At 42.1% G+C, this 23138-nt stretch overlaps 1 pseudogene; it reads right to left on the bottom strand.

The window, feature by feature from the left end:
- Positions 1–401: 401 nt before the first annotated feature.
- Positions 402–22585, bottom strand: LOC116568210 (annotated as a pseudogene).
- Between the last annotated feature and the right edge of the window lie 553 nt (positions 22586–23138).

Raw genomic sequence — 23138 nt, 5'->3', positions numbered from 1 at the left:
CACAAATTTATTTAGGATGTGGATGTCTTTGGGGGACCATTAGTCCAACTCACATAGTCAATAATTGATAGCATTTTATCAACAATGAAATTATTGAAATTGTTAGCTCTCCTGTGCTCATGTGAGAAAATATTCTTATCCTTCAAAAGTATACACTGACATATTTGTTTGCTTGCTTATTTATGAGCAGAGGGGAAGCTCTCTCTATTCGACATGAAGGTGAAGGAAGAAGAGGACCGGGAGGTCACAGTCACCACTGCATAAAGTCACCTCTGCACCTCTGCCTGATATCCTCCTGGCCCCCAGGAGGCCCCTCTGGAAAGGGCAGAAAGCTCACAGATGTCCTGGATGCCTCCGTGCCGATCACAGAAAAGGCATTACTGTCCCTTTTTGCCTCGCTACTAGGACTCCACTGGGAGAATGCGCGTAATGATCCAGTCCTGGCCCAGGTCCAGCTCCTTGGGAGGAACCGGAAGAGTCGGACCCTGGAGCCGCAGTTCTCTTCCCCGGAGCCCACACACGGACAGAGGAGATGAGCAGCTGCGCGCTGGGCACAGTGGAGTGATTGGTAGCCAGGGCCAGACCCGGTGGCACCGTCATGTTCACGCGGTCCTCAGGTTTGCCCAGGATGGCTGCACTGGCCATGCCCAGCCGCTTCTCCAATCCCGCGGGCACGCGGGCTGCAGCCAAGTGCGCGTCCAGCTCCACAGACGGTGAGTTGAGCGAGTAGCAACCGGAGAAGCCACAGCAACAGAGAATGAACGCCCAGAGTCTACACGGAAGTATTTAGAGGCAAAAGGCCACAGTGTATGCAACTTACTCTCAAGTGGATCAGATATAATAATTTACAGGGGGGCGAAGAGGGTTGGGGGCAGATGATAAAGCCAATGTGACAATTTACAATAGATGCCTCTAGATAAAAATAATATGGTATTCTTTCTACTATGTTTGCAACTCTTCTCTAAATTTGGAGTAATTTCCCAATTAAGTACCTGTGTGTGCCTGTGTGTGTGTGTGTGCACGCGCATATGCGTGCAATGGATCCTCAATCAAATGAGACTGCCAAAGAGCTAAGAGGTTTCCTGTGTCTTGGTTTCATCTCACCAAGTAGACTGAAGAGCCCCTTAGGGGTTTCCCATTCTAGGCAGAAGAAAACCCTATGTCTTCAACTTGGCATTCAGGCTCCTTCATGACTTTCAATTGCCTCCTCTCGCAATCACACTTGCATCTCCCATCTATTCCTTTATCCACGTGGGATTACTTAACGTACCTCAAAATTGCATCATAATAATTGTTCCTTTTATTGAGCACCTAGAGTATACTGGGTCCATCCTCATGTCATTTCATTTAATCCTTACAGCAGAACTTCAAGTTAGGTACCAAGTATTTCCTCTTACAAATGGTGAATCAAAGGCTCAAGAGAGTTTAAGTGACTTGCTTAAAGACATAGAGCTAGAGCAAGACTTTAAATCATGTTTAAAACCAGGTTCTTTCCCACATACTACATTGCTTCATGTACTCTATGTACTGATGCAATGAACATTTCGTAAGCACCCACTCAGTGCTGGGCTCTATGCCAGGCACTGGGACTACAATCAACCCCACCCCAATACAACAACCCCATCCCAACCTCTCAGAGTGTATGATTTGGCCAGAGAGACAGAGTCAAGCTTGAGGAGGAGCAAGGGTTTAGAGGTCAGAGGTAGTGGAGTTTCCAGAGTCTGGCTCCATGGCCCTAGAAGCTGAGCCTGGAACCATGGCAGTGGTGCAAGTGAAGGAGGAAATCTCCCCTCCCTCAGATTATGGGGTCCCAGGTGAAGGGTCCGTGGACATTTTTCTTTTTAGTCAAGTCTCTGCTGCCCTCTAGTGGGACATGTAGAGATGGCAGGAGGAAACAGAAGTGAAGGTTTGGGCGGCGGAATGGAGATCCATCCTCATTAACTCTGAGCCTCTTCTTAGCCTTGGGACCTGTGAGATGGCTCCCCTGCTCCTAAAAGGAGAGGTCTGAGTTTGAAACTGCAGTAGTGCAGGGGTCAATCTGCTTAACCAAGAGAGGTACTCAGCTTTTCTCAGGTCATATATTGAGCCCCCAAATTAACCGCAGATGGAGCCCTGAAAAGACTAAGCTGAGAGGAAGGTCACAGACTGAGCTCTGACCTTGATTAGAGACTACACCCGCATGTGGATGAACATGACCTCTAGACCTCTGCTGTTCTCCTCTCCTACTCTCCAGTTGTTAAACACCATTATCAGGAATTAAATTATATCCATTTACAATTAAATAAGCTGTATAGAAAAACAAAGGTGATACATACTGAAAATGTATTACTTCCTAATTATTTCATGACATTTTGCTACTCTATGCTCTTGAGGTGATTTAAAGCTAAGTATCTGTATAGCACAAATACTATATGATGGCATGCTACTCGGATGGAGCCAGAAAGTATCACACTAAGCAAAATAATTTCTCAGTCAGAGAAAGACAAAACCGTATGATTTCACTCACAGGTGGAATTGAAAAAAACAAAACAGATGAACACAGTGGGAAAAGAGAGATAGAGAGAAACCATAAAAGAGACACTTAACTCTGGAGAATAAACAGGGATGCCAGAGGGGGGATGGGCTAAATGGATGATGGGTATTAAGGATGGTACTTGTGATGAGCACTGGGTGATATATATAAGTAATGAATCACTAAATCACTTTCTATTCCTGAAATCAATATTCCACTATATCTTAGTTAACTGGAGTTTAAATAAAAACTCGAAATTTTTAAAAGGTGAATTTCCAAAATACGTAATGCTAAAGCTGAAAGAGCTTTAAATATAATGACAAAACTTATATAAGGTTTGAGAAACAGTTTAACAGTAGAACATGTATCAGATTTAATTACAATAAATTTATATGGGGAAAAAAGAAGATTGGAATGCAACTCCATTTGTCAAATTGTGTGTGAATCACAGCTATCAGTTAGTTATGGATATAAGAGTTTGGCAAAAATCAGTGGGAGTATTCTGTGAAAATCAATTGGCTAGATAGAATTTAGAATAAAGAATATTGTAGGGGTGCCTGGGTGGCTCAGTCTTTAAGTATCTGCCTTGGCTCAGGTCATGATCCCATGGTCCTGGGATCGAGCCCTGCGTCGAGCCCCACATCAGGCTCTGTGCTTGGCAGGAAGCCTGCTTCTCCCTCCACTGCCCACCCCCTGCTTGTGCTCTTTCTCTCTCTCTCTCATGCTGTGTCTCTGTCAAATAAATAAATAAAAATCTTTTTTAAAAGAATATTTTATGTTATTACTGTAAATTGTGTCACTCATATCAGTAAAATGTGTAATGAACTTATGGACATGAACACATGCACACATTTTTGGAGCTCTAGTTGTTAAAACTTTGCCAGCATACTGCTGTCCAGCAGCCTTCAAATACCCAAAGTGATATAGCTCTATCCCTCGTTCCAAAAAGGCTGGGGTTGCCAGTGTCTACCAACACCTGCCCCCGACCACGGACCTTTTTCTAGGACCTCCACCTTCTAGAATTTGGAGCTTGGTTTGTCTTATTTTTACTATTACACTTTTCATCTCTGTCTTTTTGCCTCACTTTTCAAAATATCTCTTTGGTTTTGTCTCATAAACCACCGTTTGATTTTTTTCATTTATGTACTAGGATATTTAACATCCAAAAGTTTTTTTCTTTCCCAATCATTCTTTTTATGGCATCTTGTTCTTCTTTAATGGATTCAATAGCTTCTCTTGATTCTCTGAAAATATTCATGATAGTGTGTTAGATTTTTTTTTAATGTTTTTATCTCCCTGTCTAGTCTCTGTTTCTGCCACATCGCTTTTATCTCTTTGCTGTTCATTTGTTTTATTTTGTTTTGTCTCTATCTTTTCTACTAGATGTTCTCCTTAGCTCTTGGATGGTCCTTTGCTGTCTCTCTGTGAGGCATTACTAAAAGAACATAATTCCTTGATGAAACGGCTGATTCCCAAACTAGGGCAAAGAAACTCGTAGATGAGTCCAGACTATTTCTTTGTGACAGAAAGAAAGAATGACATAATGATGGACACAAGAGCCAGAAGGAAAGGGTTTCCAGTGGATAAATCTAGAATGAACTGAGCATAATATGCACACACAGTATAATATATTGAGCATAATATTTCATAATATACATATATATAGTAACAGATTATAATTCATTGATTGAAATAAAATCCAGGAGACAACATTCATATAACTTTATAAATAAATATACAGCAAGAAGGGAAAGCTCTTCCTTATACTAGAAAACCAACTAATAAATATAAAAAGGAATGGTGTCATTACAAAATAACCCCCAGGGACACCTGGGTGGCTCATTTGGTTAAATGTCCCACTCTTGGTTTTGGCTTTGGTCACAATTTCAGGGTCCTGAGATCTGGCCGGGTGTGGGGTTCTGTGCTGGGCATGGAGCCTGCTTAGGCTTCTCTTTTTCCTCAATGAAGTGGAAGGAACTAGAGGATATTATGCTAAGTGAAATAAGTCAATCAGAGAAAGGCAATTATTATATGATCTCTCTGATATGAGGAATTTGAGAGGCAGGGCCAAGTAGGGGGAAGGGAGAGAAAAAGGAAACAAGATGGGACTGGGGAAGGAGACAAATCATAAGAGATTCGGAATCCCGGGAAACAAACTGAAGTTTGCTGGAGCCAGGGGAGGGATGGGGTGGCTGGGTGACAGGCATTGGGGAGGGCATGTGCTACGGTGAGTGCTGTGAATTGTGTAAGACTGACAATTCACAGATCTGTACCCTTGAAACAAATAATACATTATATGTTAATAAATTTTTTAGAAAATGAAAAAGATTCTCTCTTTCCCTCCCCTCCCCACTTCATGGGTGTGTGCTCTCTCTGAAATAAAAAAAAATAAAAATAAAAATAAAATCACCCCCAGAGAACATCACAATAATAATTGTTTCAGGCAAGAATTATCAATGATTTGAAAACTGGTGGATGATAAATATTTATTTATTACAAAGGGAAAACAATAATTTTACACTGAAGATGCTTGGCAGACACCTCGTTAAGCAGGTAATTAATGTTAACATCACTGGCAATGGGATAAACAGAGGTTACATGGCTCCTGATACTTGCACTAACATGACATCATTTGTGTGATAGTCCTGCCAACAGTGCCTAACTCAGGAGGAAACATCAGACAGACTGAGGGACATTCTGCAAAATACCTGTCCTGTACTCTTGAAAAAATGTCAACGTCATGAAGGCAAAGAAAGACTGAGGAACTGCTTCAGATTAAAGGAGCCTAAAGAGGCATGACAACTAAATGCAGCACATGATCTGGGATTTTCTGCTCTAAAGGACATTATTGGCACAGTTGGCTAAATCTGAATAAGGTCTGTAGATATAATAGCCCTGAATCAATGTTAATTTCAATGTTAAAAAGAATGTCCTCGGTTTTGAGAAACACGCACTGAATTATTCAGGGGCAAAGGACCATCATGTTTAGTAAAAATAATAATAATAATAATATGTTAATATTAGGGGAATTTGGTGAAGAGTAGAACAGGAATTTTTGCAATTTTTCTCTAAGTCTGATATTAGGCCCCCCAAAAAAAGAAAAGAAAAGAAAAAGTTCAAAAGCTGATTGGGAGCTGTGTGCACATAAGTCGGATGTCGACAACGGGCCCCTGGGGAAGGGGGTCTGCTGGGGTCATTTCATTAGGCATTAGGTGGTGCCCTTCTTCCCTGGTTTCATCTTCCAGTCTCCTACCTAGAGGTATCTGCCTGGTTGTCGGGTTCCAGGAGTTGAATGGGGCAGGGAAAGGACTGTTGGGTTGGGGACTCAACATTCACTTAATCTCGCATTTTCCCACCCTCAAATGCCCTTCCCCCCAGGCCCAGATCCTCTCCAAAGAAAAAAGCTCTAGTCCTCTCCCCAAGTTGGGGGAGGAAGTAGTGTGGCCTCAAGGAGAAGAATCAAGGCGGTCTAACTGCTCTCAGTTTCCAGCCCCATCCACTTCTTGAAGTGTCTGAGCCTTTTCAGGATTCCCAAGGTATATCCAGCTGCATATACATACACCTACTGAGGTTTAAGATCCAGTTTTCCATTCCATCTGTTGAATTAATGTCTGCCCTCTACACCCAGCTTCCAAACACTGCTGTCATCAATCCTGTTCTTTTTGTCCTTGTGGTTTTAAATATTTTAATAAAATCCCTTGCTGTCATTTTAGCAGAATTTCAGGAAAGAACGTGCTCTTTCACCCTGTCGTCTTTAATTGGAAGTCCTTTGTTGTGTTCTCTAATCTTTCTATGATGATCACATATTTCTTGTGCAATTTTAAAATATATTTAAGCACATGAAAGAGTTAAATGTTGTGCAACCGTGTAAAACAATTTAAGAATGGGATGTTCATCAGATTCCTGACGGGAGGATAACCAAGCTCTGAGAAGGGGCTGGATGGTGTAAGGAAAGTATTTGAGGATGCCGCTCAATGGCACTGTGCCATAAAGGCGAACGAATTTCTCTGCGAATGTGTTCTTAAGCTTCCGTTACCACGACAGCGGCTATTAAAAAGGGAAGCACCTGGTGTGTGTGGGAAGGGTCCACAGGGTGAAAAAGGCTAGCAAAAGACCATTTCACAAAATTTCACGAAATTCCAGAGGCTCTCCTTGGGACTGGCTGAGGCTCTAGAAAAGCCTACTCCTTGGAGGTGGGGGGAGGGGGGAGGAGGAGGGGGAGTGGCTCGCGCAGAAAGGAGGTTAAAGGCAAGCTTCTGTTCCCCGCACCAACACGAGGTCAGGATAGACCAACGTATGAATCAAGTCCAAGGCTCGGTGCCCAACCCAGACCTTCTGCCAGACTCATGCAGAAAGCGAGTCCCCAGCGCGGGCAACGCATCTGGACGCACCACCGCTCGCCTCCAACTGCGTGCTCAGGTGCGCCGGGGTCCGCCGGAGGAGCGACCTTTCCCACTCTAGCCACACGGGGGCAGCAGAGGACAGGCGAAGAAAACCGAGAGGGTCTGGGGGATGGCGGGTGGGAGAGTGTAGGAGACTGGGAGAAAGACCTAGAGAGGGACAGGAAGTACCCAAAAAAAAGAGATGGCAGGAAAATGTGGAGAAGGCGGGGAGACAGAGCCCAACACTCAGTGAGTGATAGAGGGGGGAAGCACTACTCACACTAAGAGATTCCTCACACGCCCTGGTGCCACTGGCTCACCATCTCATGAAGACACTCGGGATAAGAAATCATATGGTCAGCTAAGGCACAGAACTGACACTAGATTGTGTACTGGCTGGAGTATTTAACTTCTCTCTGCTTTGTTTTCCTTACCAAGCTCCCGGGGATTTTGTGAGGGTTAAATGAGAGAATAAACAAAGCACTAGACTTGAAGTGAGGTGTTGAGTGGCCAGTGCTGAGAAGTGGGGAACACTGCCACAGTCCCTTGTGAAGGTGTCTGACAACTACAGGAGTGGGTCAGGATTGAAAAACCCTCACACTCACCTTCGTCAAAACCAGTGGCGACTTTCTGTCAGAGGGAGAGGAAAAGTGGCAGGTGTATGCAACTTTTAGAGAGACAACTGCTCTCAACCCAAACATTTCTCTCATCCACACTGCTTGCCTGGTCCTGGTTCAGGATTTTCATCTGGAGGTTGGCTATACAGTAATGTGACTGTCACCCGCCAGATGCAGCAGTCACCCACTGCCCTTACTCTTACCATTCCTGCCTACCTTCTACCCGCCAGCACATGCACTGCTTTACCTAAGGGCCTTCTCTGGCTACTGGAGCCCATTTCTCCCCCCATCCCACCTCTCTCTCTCTCTCTCTCTCTCTCTCACACACACACACACACACAGCCTTCAGCCACTGACCAACAAAAATTCTGAATACCCCAGCTCCCTCACCCCATGGGCAGGATAACTCTAAAGCTCATGTGCTCCACTGGGGCTCCCAGAGTGTCTCTGTACGATGACGCTCCAGCTGCTCACTGTGGTTACATGTTCAGGGACACACTCTCACCTGGCTCACTGCCTGCGTGTCTCACTTCCCCTCTCTCCTGGAAGCACCTGTCAGATAAGGTATTTGAACAAGAGCACTTATCTGAGGGCTGGCTTCTGGAGGAACCTAGGTTTGAAGACAGAAACATGGCAGGTTTGCCTTATTCATCTCTCCACAGCACAGAGCACAGTGAATGAGGACATCATAAAGAATACTTATTATTCATTCATTTATACAGCAATATGTAATCTCACTCCCACTAGGCCCAACCTGGGTTAGGTGTTGGGATACAGTGATGAGAGGATCCAGTATGTTTCCTGAGGCTTCCAATCCACGAAAGACTGACTTTTAAAGAAACAGAGATTTTTGCCCACTACCTTTCCCCCCACCCTCCAATTCCCATCGCCAGATGCCTACAGCCTGGCCTTAGAAAAACTTAGGAATGTAAAAAAAGTGGGAAAACAACACAAGTTGGCAAAGAGCAAGAACTAAATGATTGGGCTGATCTTTCATTCACCTGGGAAATATCTACTGAGCATTTCAGACTCTCCTGTCAGAGACACAAACATGTCAACAGGCAGAGGAAACACCAAGAGGTCAGTAGTCCTACAGGAACATAAAGACTGTGGCAGCACTAAGGAGGGGCTAACTCAGCCTGGCAGGGCCAGGAGGACCTCTCTGGAGGAGGTATCACTTGAGCTGAGTCTTGAAGTACAGGAAGGTATTTGCAAGATCTGGAAGGGAAAGAGCATTCTAGACAAAAGAAACTGCATGTAAAAAGGTAGGAGGTGTGAAGATTGGTCAGCTTGGGGAACTGCAAGTGACTTGGTGTGGGTGGGACAAACAAGAGGGCTCAGAAGGGAAGAGGAGTAGGGAGGGGCTGGAATATGAAGGAGCTTCTGTGCTAGTCTGAGGCATTCACACCTCATTGAGACTCAGTTTTCTCCTCAGTGGAATGAAAAATTTGAGGCTCTTGTAAAGATAAATGTATTAATGTAAGAGAAAATCTGGCATTTATGCAACATCTGGTATTTCATTGACCCTCGGGGAACAGTAGTTACTTTATCCTGAGAATAAACTGTAGAAAGTTACTGAAGGATTTGAAAGCATACAATGACATGGTCAACTTGGAGCCTTGGGAGATGCTAGTGAGGAGGTTGCTGTGGTCAAAAGAGGTCACCTGCATGCCAATAGTTTTTTATGTCTCTCTGCCTAAGAACTTTCTCTAGTATTGGAAAGAATCACATGAAGAGCAGGCCAGAAATACAGAGGAGTTAATACATCAGGAACAACCTTCTCCCAAGAAGGGTTGGGAGTCAGTGGATAAAAACTTCCACTTCCTAGCCTGCTGTGGGACAATTCCAAGGAATGTGCCACACTGCCTCTTAAAGGGTCCTCCATGGGACTGAGCTTTAAGTGGTGCCAAAGGTAACCCACTCATTGGCATATTTTTATACCTTTTCTCCATTACTTATTTCACTTCTGCACTCTCTCACCTCCTAAGTAAACTACTTATACCCAAATTTTAGTCACAAGATCAACACTTACGGAAACCCAAACTAAGCAAGAGGTGACGGAAAGGACCCTAGAAAGTAGACCTCAGGAGGAGATTCTAGAATTAAATTACAGCCAGCTAGATGGAAAAAGAATCCCATTTCTGCTGGGAAGTGGAATGTTTTTGTAGCAGCACAACTAATGACTCTAGCCTGTGAGGGACCTGGCAGATATAGAAGTGGAAAAGGAACCAACAACCATGTCATAGCTCCCACTCTTGAAAGAAATGGAAGCAATTGTAATTATAAGGATTGTGGACTTGATTAGGTCCTTCTACCTTGAAGAAAGAGGATCTGTCAGGCTGTTAAGTCCACCATTGACTCAGGACACATTGTGAAAACTAGAAGATCTCCATGGCACAATTTAAAGAGACATTCATCTGCTGCAGCAGGAGGGCAAATTGTGCTGAAAAGCCCAGTATTTGATTGTAACCATGACTAAGTTACAAAAAAGACTGAATCCACAGCTCCAGTAAGTCCTGGGCTAAAGTCCGAATCCTAGTTGAGCAGAAGGGGAACCCTGAGACATGGGATTCAGACTTGAGAACACATCTTTCTGAGCCCTGTATGTTGGCACAAATTCCTCCCCATCCCTCATAGAGGAGAGTAGCTTCCCATTGCCAGGAGACCATGCAAAGTCCTCCCCAAGGCAAATGTCTTCCAAAGTAATAGTTGTCTTCCTGTCTCCCCCCACCCCACCCCAACACCCATGACATGTAGGCCAAGATCATGGTGTGATCTCAGCATGTTTTGATGGTTATGTACTGTCCCTTACACGGGAGGTAAGAGATTATTCATCATCAGAGTTCTAGGAACTAAATAATACACTCCAGGAGGAACTAGAAGATTAGTATAAGAATGTATCTTGAGGGTGCTGGACCATGGTGGAAGAGGTATATACAATACATATTACCCCCTGCCCCCAAAAAACCCTATAACCAGTTATGAGACTAATTACATACTGAAGAAAAGGGAACACCCCAAAATTGAGGGCTATTGAATAAATTATCTGAACTTCTTACCAGAAACCTCAACATGTCATCATGGCTCCCTTGTTGGATTGAGGTTATTTAAAGATCCGATGATAATGGAGTTTTGGCCCAAGTCCATCTTACATGGAATCCATCCTGTGAGAAGAGGTCTAGTGAGAGAACCTGAAACTGTCGCCCGTGCAGGACAAGAGAAAGAATCAGAATCAGTGTTGTAGCATGAGTAGAATGGCAGAGATTGGTGAATTAGAGTGCTAGCATTGGTGAATTAAAGAATGCAGGGGTAATGATTTTTACCATATACCTCTCTAATTTACCATTATATTCCCTGCAAAAAATAGATCATGGTGGACCATGGTGGATGACAGAAACTTAACCAAGTGGCAGATCCAGCCACAGCTGTTATGCCAGATATGCTATCTTACTAGAATCTATCAACACTTCACCAATAGAGCTATTAGTGAAGCAAATGTACTTTTCAATCCCCATCTAAAAGGAAGATCAAAAGCAATTCAGAGTTCCATTTCACATTCACTTGGGATGAATAGCAATACATATTGATCTCCTTGCCCCAGGGCTATGATTATCCTCCTTTCTGCCTCAGTGTAATCAAAGGAACATTGGTCATTTTTACATTTCCATAGAACATCATTATACTGGTCCACTAGACTAAATATGCCATGTTTTTTTAAAGATTTTATTCATTTATTTGACAGAGAGATGGAGAGCACAAGTAGGCAGAGCAGCAAGCAGAGGAATAGGAAGAAGTGGGCTCTTCCCTGAGCAGGAACCCTGATGTAGGGCTTGATCCCACGACCCTGGGATCATAACCTGAGCTGAAAGCAGCTGCTTAACCAACTGAGCCACCCAGGCGCCCCACTAAATACATCATATTAATCAGATCTTGTGAGCAGAAGTACTCGTATATCTTGGAAAAAAACATGTCTACCATGGGGCCTTCCACTTCAGTAACAACTTTTAGTAGTCTTATGGCATAGGGCACTATAGGACATCCCATCTCCCCAAAGTAAAGGCTAAGTTATTGCACATTTTATCTCCCACAACTAAGGAAAAGGCACAGGCCTTGGTAGGTTCCTTGGATTTTAGATACAGCCCACACTTATACTGTTATAATCCATTTATTGGGTGACTTAGAAGTTTACCTGTTTTAAGAGGGCTCTATAGCTTGTCTGGGTTGTTGTAAAAGCTGCCCAATAAACTCAATGGTGTAAGGGACATCTATGGTAGATAGGAGACCATGGCATCTCTGACAAGCCCCCAAATAAGAGTTTCAAGGCAGGCTTCTAGAATTCTGGAGGAATTCTATTCATATTTCTGTAGCAGAGAATTATTTTCCACTCAAAAAGGAGCTCCTGGTTTGCTATAGCCTTAGGAGAGACTGAACACTTGACTTAGACCATCAGATGACGGGACGCCTGGGTGGCTCAGCTGGTTAAGCGGCTGCCTTCAGCTCGGGTCATGATCCCAGCATCCTGGGATCGAGTCCCACATTGGGCTCCTTGCTTGGCAGGGAGCCTGCTTCTCCCTCTGCCTCTGCCTGCCACTCTGTCTGCCTGTGCTTGCTCTCGCTTCTCTCTCTATGACAAATAAATAAAATAAAAAATCTTTAAAAAAAAAAAAAAAGAACATCAGATGACTGTGAGACCAGAGATGCTTATCAAGAGCCAGATATTATCAGAGCTCCCAAACAATTCTATCATACAATGTAAATGCTACATTTCATATTTGGCTTTATAAGGTACAAGGGCTTTACTGAAGGTACAAATAGGGCCCAAATTCAATGTCTCCTATCACTGTACCATCATGGTCTCTCCATCAGTTTCACCTATGGCTTCTTAGGAAGTTTACAGCAAGCAGCTAATGAAAAGGAGAAAAACTTGAGCTTGGTTCATGGATGTGTAGACTCAAAATGTTTGACAAGCAGAAAATGATCTTCTGCACTACAACCTATTTACAGGTGACTCCAAAATATAGAAGTAGACGAATCCCACCCACTGGGGAGAGCTTCAAGCAGCACATATAGTCATCAATTTTATGGGTAGGAACTGAGGTAAGGCTATATATAGACTCCTGGGAAATGGTAAAAAGTCTTGTATGGATAATCAGAGGCCTGGAGGAAGAAGACTGGAAGATCAGAAACAAAGAGATTTGAAGAAGAGGTATTTAGATCAACCTATGGGAGTGGTCATACAGTGTGAAGGTATTTGTGTCACATTTAATGCTCCTCAGAGAGCCACCAGAGGAGGCAGTGAATAACTAGGTTGATAGAATGACTCATCTAATGGGTGTTAGTCAAACTATCTTTGGCCATGCCAGTGATTATACAATAGGCCCATAAACCATCTTGTCAAGTGGCAAAGATGGATGCTATATATAGCTCAAAGTCATGGGCTCTCTCTTACCAAGGCTGCTCTAGCTGTGGCCACTCTTGAATAGCAGTTTTCAAATTCTATAGAGTACTATGTCCCACAACTCAAAATACATTGGCCCAGGAGCCAAGAGCTGGAAATAAGACTGGTTTTGTTTTTTTTTTGCCACCAATGCTATGACCTCTTTGGGAATTCTATACTTTAGCCTTCCCCACAACTTTGGTCCCTTATGGTTAGGGGTTCCGAGGTTCAGGGATGAAATGTTTTTATTAAGGGACACCATAATGTATTCCAATGAACCTAAAGCTATGATTGTCTTTTGGTCCTTTTGAGTCCTTCATTCTTTGACCTCTAGGCACAAAGGGATTTATACTGGCAGGAGTAAGTAACCCTGATTATCATAAAGAAAGAGAAGTGCTGCTACATTATAGGAGCAGGATGGAGTTTGTCCAGAATTTCATGCTTCCATGACAAGTGATAACAAAACAAAACAAGGCAATTGCAGCAATCATGGCCTTACAAGAACAAGGTAATTAGGGACCCAGTTCCCTTAAGGTTGAAAGTCTGGGTTGCCCCCCAGGGCAAGGAATCAAGGCCAGCAGAAGTTCTGGATGAGGCTCAGCAGATGGGAAATTCTGAATGAATGAAAGATGGTAAATTATAATTACAACATCAGAGTCAACTATAGTAGTGAGCACTATAGTTTGTCCCACTAATCCTCCTGTTGTAAATCTTTTTTTAGGGATCATGTACCTTGAAGAATCAGTGACAGAACAGAGTGGACTTAATGTGGTGACAGATTGGATCCTAGCAGTGCAAAGGGAAACTATAGAAATTCTGCATATGCCTCACCTGTGTCCTTGTGTTTTAAAAGTGTGTCTTCTAAAAAGCATATGACCATAGTTTTTCAATCCAATCTGATAATTTCTGCCTTTAACTAATATGGTTAGTCCATTACATTTTGGTGATTTCTGATATGTTTGAATTAATTTTGAACACCTTTTGGGGGGCTTTCCACATTTGCTATTTTGTTAATGCTTCTGTTTTCTCCTCTGTTACCTTCTAATAAATTGCTTTTTATTTCTTTTTTGTCAAACTGTTTTAAAATTATACACTCAATTTCTATTCTTAGAGCTACCTTCAAAGTTTTATTTATTTGGGGAGGTTCTTTTTTTAATTTCAATTTAATTAATTAACATATAGTGTATTATTAGTTTCAGAAGTAGAGTTCAGAGAGGAGTCAAGAGGATGGAGAAGTAGCAGGCTGAGACTACTTCAGCTAGCAGGAGATCAGCTAGATAGCTTATCTAAAGATTGCAAACACCTGCAAATCCATCAGCAGATCAAAGAGAAGAACAGCAATTCTAGAAACAGAAAAACAACCACTTTCTGAAAGGTAGGACCGGCGGAGAAGTGAATCCAAAGCGACGGGAAGATAGACCCCGGGGGGAGGGGCCGGCTCGCGGCAGGCGGCGGAGCAACTGCGCACAAAATCAGGACTTTTAAAAGTCTGTTTCGCTGAGGGACATCGCTCCAGAGGCTAAACCGGGGTGAAGCCCACGTGGGGTCAGCGTGCCCTCAGGTCCCGCAGGGTCACAGAAGGATCAGGGGTGTCTGAGTGTCGCAGAGCTTGCGGGTATTGGAACAGGAAAGCCGGCTACAGAGACAGAGCCGACAGTAAACTTGCAGCTCGGGGTTTCCTTGAAGCGGTCGCAGGCTCGGTGGGCTCGGAGCGCGGCCGGAGGTCAGGCAGACAGGAGTTACTGGACGCTGTTCTCTGAGGGTGCACTGAGGAGTTGGGCCCTGGGCTCTCGGGTCCTCCAGGCCGGAGACCAGGAGGCCGCCATTTGTATTCCCATTCTCGAACTCTATGGAAAGCGCTCAGGGAAAAAAAGCTCCTGAAAGCAAACCTGAGGGGGTTACTCAGCCCGGCCCCTGGTAAGGGGGGTGCAATTCCGCCTGGGGCAAAGACACTTGAGAATCACTACACCAGGCCCCTCCCCCAGAAGATCAACAAGAAATCCAGCCAAGACCAAGTTCACCTACCAAGGAGCGCAGTTTCAATACCAAGGAGAGCAGCAGAATTCCAGAGGAGGAGAAAACAAAGCACGGAACTCATGGCTTCTTCCCCATGATTCCTTAGTCTTGCAGTTAATTTAATTCATTTTCTCTTTCAATTTTTTTTCTCTTCTTCTGCTAAAATTTTTTTAACTTTTACCCTTTTCTTTTTTAATGATTTTTAGTTTATCTAATAGATATTTTTTCTTTTTTATACTTTTTCTTTATTTGTTTTCATTTTTTTAATTGTTTCTTTTCTTTTCTTTTCTTTTTTTCTTTCTGAACCTCTTTTTATCCCCTTTCTCTCCCCTCACGATTTGGGATCTCTTCTGATTTGGTTAAAGCATATTTTCCTGGGGTTGTTGCCACCCTTTTAGTATTTTACTTGCTCCTTCATATACTCTTATCTGGACAAAATGACAAGACGGAAAAATTCAACACAAAAAAAAGAACAAGAGGCAGTACCGAAGGCTAGGGACCTAATCAATACAGACATTGGTAATATGTCAGATCTAGAGTTCAGAATGACAATTCTTAAGGTTCTAGCCGGCCCCGAAAAAGGCATGGAAGATATTTAGAGAAACCCTCTCAGGAGATATAAAAGCCCTTTCTAGAGAAATAAAAGAACTAAAATCTAACCAAGTTGAAATCAAAAAAGCTATTAATGAAGTGCAATCAAATATGGAGGCTCTCACTGCTAGGATAAATGAGGCAGAAGAAAGAATTAGTGATATAGAAGACCAAATGACAGAGAATAAAGAAGCTGAGCAAAAGAGGGACAAACAGCTACTGGACCACAAGGGGAGAATTCGAGAGATAAGTGACACCATAAGATGAAACAACATTAGAATTATTGGGATTCCAGAAGAAGAAGAAAGAGAGAGGGGAGCAGAAGGTATACTGGAGAGAATTATTGGAGAGAATTTCCCCAATGTGGCAAAGGAAACGAGCATCAAAATTCAGGAGGTTCAGAGAACGCCCCTCAAAATCAATAAGAATAGGCCCACACCCCGTCACCTAATAGTAAAATTTACAAGTCTTAGTGACAAAGAGAAAATTCTGAAAGCAGCCCAGGAAAAGAAGTCTGTAACATACAATGGTAAAAATATTAGATTGGCAGCAGACTTATCCACAGAGACCTGGCAGGCCAGAAAGAGCTGGCATGATATATTCAGAGGACAAAACAAGAAAAACATGCAGCCAAGAATACTATATCCAGCTAGGCTATCATTGAAAATAGAAGGAGAGATTAAAAGCTTTCAGGACAAACAAAAACTGAAAGAATTTCCAAACACCAAACCAACTCTACAGGAAATATTGAAAGGGGTCCTCTAAGCAAAGAGAGAGCCTACAAGTGGTAGATCAGAAAGGAACAGAGACAATATACAGAAACAGTCACCTTACAGGCAATACAATGGCACTAAATTCATATCTCTCAATAGTCACCCTGAATGTTAATAGGCTAAATGCCCCAATCAAAAGACACAGGGTATCATAATGGATAAAAAAACAAAACCCATCTATATATTGCCTACAAGAAACTCATTTTAAGCCCGAAGACACCTCCAGATTTAAAGTGAGGGGGTGGAAAAGAATTTACCATGCTAATGAACATCAGAAGAAAGCTGGGGTGGCAATCCTTACATCAGATCAATTATATTTTAAGCCAAAGACTATAATAAGAGATGAGGAAGGACACTATATCATACTCAAAGGGTCTGTCCAACAAGAAGATCTAACAATTTTAAATATCTATGCCCCCAACGTGGGAGCAGCCAACTATACAAACCAATTAATAACAAAATCAAAGAGACACATCAACAATAATACAATAATAGTAAGGGACTTTAACACTCCCCTCACTGAAATGGACAGATCATCGAAGCAAAAGATAAACAAGGAAATAAAGGCCTTAAATGACACACTGGACCAGATGGACATCACAGATATATTCAGAACATTTCATCCCAAAGCAACAGAATACACATTCTTCTCTTGTGCACATGGGACATTCTCCAAATAGATCACATCCTCGGTCCTAAATCAGGTCTCAACCGGTATCAAAAGATTGGGATCATTCCCTGCATATTTTCATACCACAATGCTCTGAAGCTAGAACTCAACCACAAGAAGAAATTTGGAAAGAACCCAAGTACGTGGAGACTAAACAGCATCCTTCTAAAGAATGAATGGGTCAACCAGGAAATTAAAGAAGAATTGAAAAAAATCATGGAAACAAATGATAATGAAAACACAACGGTTCAAAATCTGTGGGACACAACAAAGGCAGTCCTGAGAGGAAAATATATAGCGGTACAAGCCTTTCTCAAGAAACAAGAAAGGTCTCAGGTACACAACCTAACCCTACACCTAAAGGAGCTGGAGAAAGAACAAGAAAGAAACCCTAAACCCAGCAGGAGAAGAGAAATCATAAAGATCAGAGCAGAAATCAATGAAATAGAAACCAAAAAAACAATAGAACAAATCAATGAAACTAGGAGCTGGTTCTTTGAAAGAATTAATAAGATTGATAAACCCCTGGCCAGACTTATCAAAAAGAAAAGAGAAAGGACCCAAATAAATAAAATCATGAATGAAAGAGGAGAGATCACAACTAACACCAAAGAAATACAAACAATTCTAAGAACATACTATGAGCAACTCTATGCCAACAAATCTGACAATCTGGAAGAAATGGATGCATTCCTAGAAACATATAAACTACAACAACTGAACCAGGAAGAAATAGAAAGCCTGAACAGACCCATAACCAGTAAGGAGATTGAAACAGTCATTAAAAATCTCCAAACAAACAAAAGCCCAGGGCCAGAAGGCTTCCTGGGGGAATTCTACCAAACATTTAAAGAAGAACTAATTCCTATTCTCCTGAAACTGTTCCAAAAAATAGAAATGGAAGGAAAACTTCCAAACTCATTTTATGAGGCCAGCATCACCTTGATCCCAAAACCAGACAAGGATCCCATCAAAAAAGAGAGCTATAGACCAATATCCTTGATGAACACAGATGCGAAAATACTCAGCAAAATACTAGCCAATAGGATTCAACAGTACATTAAAAGGATTATTCACCACGACCAAGTGGGATTTATTCCAGGGCTGCAAGGTTGGTTCAACATCCGCAAATCAGTCAATGTGATACAACACATCAATAAAAGAAAGAACAAGAACCATATGATACTCTCAATAGATGCTGAAAAAGCATTTGACAAAGTACAGCATCCCTTCCTGATCAAAACTCTTCAAAGTGTAGGGATAGAGGGCACATACCTCAATATCATCAAAGCCATCTATGAAAAACCCACTGCAAATATCATTCTCAATGGAGAAAAATTGAAAACTTTTCCGCTAAGGTCAGGAACACGGCAGGGATGTCCATTATCACCACTGCTATTCAACATAGTACTAGAGGTCCTAGCCTCAGCAATCAGACAACAAAAGGAAATTAAAGGCATCCAGATTGGCAAAGAAGAAGTCAAACTATCACTCTTCACAGATGATATGATACTATATGTGGAAAACCCAAAAGACTCCACTCCAAAACTGCTAGAACTTGTATAGGAATTCAGTAAAGTGTCAGGATATAAAATCAATGTATAGAAATCAGTTGCATTTCTCTATACCAACAGCAAGACAGAAGAAAGAGAAATTAAGGAGTCAATCCCATTTACAATTGCACCCAAAACCATAAGATACCTAGGAATAAACCTAACCAAAGAGGCAAAGAATCTATACTCAGAAAACTATAAAGTACTCATGAAAGAAATTGAGGAAGACACAAAGAAATGGAAAAATCTTCCATGCTCCTGGATTGGAAGAATAAATATTGTGAAAATGTCTATGCTACCTAAAACAATCTACACATTTAATGCAATTCCTATCAAAGTACCATCCATCTTTTTCAAAGAAATGGAACAAATAATTCTAAAATTTATATGGAACCAGAAAAGACCTCGAATAGCCAAAGGGATTTTGAAAAAGAAAGCCAACGTTGGTGGCATCACAATTCCGGACTTCAAGCCCTATTACAAAGCTGTCATCATCAAGACAGCATGGTACTGGCACAAAAACATACACATAGATCAATGGAACAGAATAGAAAGCCCAGAAATAGACCCTCAACTCTATGGTCAACTAATCTTTGACAAAGCAGGAAAGAATGTCCAATGGAAAAAAGACAGCCTCTTCAATAAATGGTGCTGGGAAAATTGGACAGCCACATGCAGACAAATGAAATTGGACCATTTCCTTACACCACACACAAAAATAGACTCAAAATGGATGAAGGACCTCAATGTGAGAAAGGAATCCATCAAAATCCTTAAGGAGAACACAGGCAGCAACCTCTTCGACCTCAGCCGCAGCAACATCTTCCTAGGAACAACGCCAAAGGCAAGGGAAGCAAGGGCAAAAATGAACTATTGGGATTTTATCAAGATCAAAAGCTTTTGCATAGCAAAGGAAACAGTTAACAAAATCAAAAGACAACTGACAGAAAGGGAGAAGATATTTGCAAACAACATATCAGATAAAGGACTAGTGTCCAAAATTTATAAAGAACTTAGCAAACTCCACACTCAAAGAACAAATAATCCAATCAAGAAATGGGCAGAAGACAGGAACAGACATTTCTGCAAAGAAGACATCCAGATGGCCAACAGACACATGAAAAAGTGCTCCATATCACTCGGCATCAGGGAAATACAAATCAAAACCACAATGAGATATCACCTCACACCAGTCAGAATGGCTAAAATGAACAAGTCAGGAAATGACAGATGCTGGCGAGGATGCGGAGAAAGGGGAACCCTCCTGTACTGTTGGTGGGAATGCAAGCTGGTTCAACCACTCTGGAAAAGAGCATGGAGGTTCCTCAAAATGTTGAAAATAGAACTGCCCTATGACCCAGCCATTGCACTACTGGGTATTTACCCTAAAGATACAAACGTAGTGATCTGAAGGGGCATGTGCACCCGAATGTTTATAGCAGCAATGTCCACAATAGCCAACTATAGAAAGAACCTAGATGTCCATCAACAGATGAATGGATCAAGAAGATGTGGTATATATACACAATGCAATATTATGCAGCCATCAAAAGAAATGAAATCTTGCCATTTGCGACAACGTGGATGGAACTAGAGCATATCATGCTTAGCGAAATAAGTCAAGCGGAGAAAGACAGCTATCATATGATCTTCCTGATATGAGGAAGTGGTGATGCAACATGGGGGCTTAAGTGGGTAGGAGAAGAATCAATGAAACAAGATGGGATTGGGAGGGAGACAAACCATAAGTGACTCTTAATCTCACAAAACAAACTGAGGGTTGCTGGGGGGAGGGGGGCTGGAGAAGGGGGGTGGGGTTATGGACATTAGGGAGGGTATGTGCTGTGGTGAGTGCTGTGAAGTGTGTAAACCTGGCGATTCACAGACCTGTACCCTGGGGGATAAAAATATATTATATGTTTATTAAAAAAAAATTTAAAATTTAAAAAAAAGAAGAGTTCAGTGATTCATCAGTCTTATATAATATCCAGTGCTCATTTCCTCCAGTGCCCTCCTTACTGTCTATCACCATTACCACATCCTCTCACCCCCTCCCCTCCAGTAACCCTCAATTTGTTTTCTATGATTAAGAGTCTCTTATGATTTGTTTCCCTGCCTGATTTTGTCTTGTTTTATTTTTCCTGGGTTTATTACTTTCACTAATCAGAATCATACTGTATATATTGTTATTTGATGTGTTTGTTGGAGATGTTCTCAGCTTAGCACACTCTTTTTATCCCTTATGTATTCCATAGAATTCGTGTCATTATTTGGGTTGTTTCATTCTGCTGTTGTAATTGTGCCCACTATTATGTATGAACTTGAGCGCAGGGGCTGGAATTTGAGGGGAAGAGTGTCAGTTTGAGTCCTTGTCAGTCTGTAGTTGTTAACTTGGCACAGAGCAGGTGGCAGGCTGTGCATGCTGACTCAGGCAGGAGGGCAGCTGGACTGTGAATTTGGGACCCACAGGCTGATGGCATTGTGTGTGACAGGGACATGGTTGGTTTTGCTTTTAACTTCTGTTTTTCTGGGAAACTCTATCTCTCCTATTCTGAATGAAACCTTTGCTGGATTAGAGTATTCTTGGCTGTAGTTTTTTCCATTTAGGACTTTGAATATACCATGCCACTCCCTTCAGACCTACGAAGTCTCTACTGAAAAACCTACTGATGGCCTTATGGTGTTTCCCTTGTATGTAACTGCTTTCCTTTCTCTTACTGCTTTTAATTCTCTCTTTATCACTTCTCTTGGCCATCTTATTTACTTTGTGTCTTGGTGCAGACCTCTTTGGGTTGGTTTTATTGGGGGTTCTCTGGGCCTCCTGGACCTGGATTTCTCTTTCTTTTCCCAGATTCAGGAAGTTTTCAGCTATTATTTCTTCAAATAAATCTTCTGCCCCCTTTCTCACTCTTCTCCTTCTGGGATCCCTGTCATGTGATTGTTATACTTGACAGTATGGCTGAGTTGCCTGGATCTATTCTTATTTTGCGTATGTTTTTCCCTCTTATCAGTTCAGCTCGATTACTTCCCATTACTCTGTCCTCCAGGTTGTTGATCCATTCTTCTACTTTCTCTTGTTTGTTATTTGTTCTAGGTTATCTGTTTTTATTTTCATTTAGTAGTTCAATGCCTCTAATTTTTTCTTTTTTTAGGTCTCCTATCTCTTGGTGAAGAGTCTTATGGAGGTCTTGCACGTCTTTCTCAATTCTAGTGAATATCTTCATGAGCATTACTTTAAATTTGCTATCAGACATAGTACTTATCTCCATTTTCTTTAGTCTCTTGCTATGATTTTTTTCCACTCTTTCATTTGCGACATAGTCCTCTGTCTCCCCCTTTTGTCTATTGCTGTGTCTATTTCTCTATATTAGGAAAGTCAGCTATATCTCCTGCACTTGAAAGTAGTAGCTTTATGAAGAAGAGGTCCAGTAGAGCCCCACTGTGCAATGTCTGCTTTTCACCAGAAAATGGTGCTTCAGGGGTATCTCCTATGTGTGTTGCTACAGGGGTATCCTACTGTTGTGGCAGAAGTGTGTTTGCCTTCAGTCCAGTCTGCAGTGGCTCTCTGCCTGTTATGAGCAGAGTTTAGTGCCTGTGGTGTTAGCGGGCTGGTCCAGAGCTATCTTGGGCTTGAGTTGTTTGCCAGAATATTTTCCAGGTGTTTCCCAGAGATGAAGTAGCACCAAACTGCAGGCCATTTCCTTGTGATGTCCACTGAAAAGTTTTTGTTGGTGGGTGAGGCCTGTAGTCAGACCAACTGCCTGCCCCCAGCCCACTGCTAGGGTCTTGTCAGACTGGTATGTGGTTATTTTCCCCTCTCCCTTGAGCAGGACTCACTTTGGAGTGGTGCTGGTCCTTGTCTGGGCTGTGTGCATGCTGCCAGGCTTGTGGGACTGCTTTGATGGGATCTTGCCAAGAGTGATTAGGAGGGGCCTCTTGTCTATATTGGGCTGCAGAGAGTCTGTTCTGCCAGTCTTCGGGTCACTTTCTGAGTTATTTATGCTTATATGGGTGTTCTCTAGGTAGCCATGCATGCTCAAGAGGTGAGCCCAGGATCCTCCTACTTCCACCATCTTCCCAGCAGCCTCTGATTACCTTCAAAATTTTAATACTGATATTTGACATAATAAAGTATAAAGTTAAAGAATATCTTTTTTAAGTTAAAGTGTCTCTTTACCTTCCTTTATATAAAACAATGACTTACATCTTTGTCTCCAATCACCCCCCATCTGTATATGTTAACGTTTTATTTATTTTTTTGTTTACTTTTTTTTTTAAAGAGAGCACTTGGTGGGAGAGGAGTAGAGGGAGAAAAAAAAACCCAAGCAGGCTCTGTGCTGAGCACAGAACCTGACATGGGACTCATTTTCAACCCTGAGATCATGACTTGAGCCAAAATCAAGAGTTGGATGCCTAACCACCCAGGTGCCCCAATCTTGCCCTTATCTGTGAATAAAATTTTAGTAGGTATCTATTTTCTCTAGGTGTTTTGACACTGTAATTCCACTGTCCACCATCCTCTTTTGTTGCTGTTGATTAAGTGTAAAGTTATTCTAATTGTTATCCTCTGTGGTTAATCTCTTTATT

The sequence above is a fragment of the Mustela erminea genome, chromosome 10 (assembly GCF_009829155.1).
Source record: "Mustela erminea isolate mMusErm1 chromosome 10, mMusErm1.Pri, whole genome shotgun sequence".
Lineage (NCBI taxonomy): Eukaryota > Metazoa > Chordata > Mammalia > Carnivora > Mustelidae > Mustela > Mustela erminea.
Note: the sequence above shows the minus strand (reverse complement) of the source record. Positions and strands in the feature narration are given on the sequence as shown.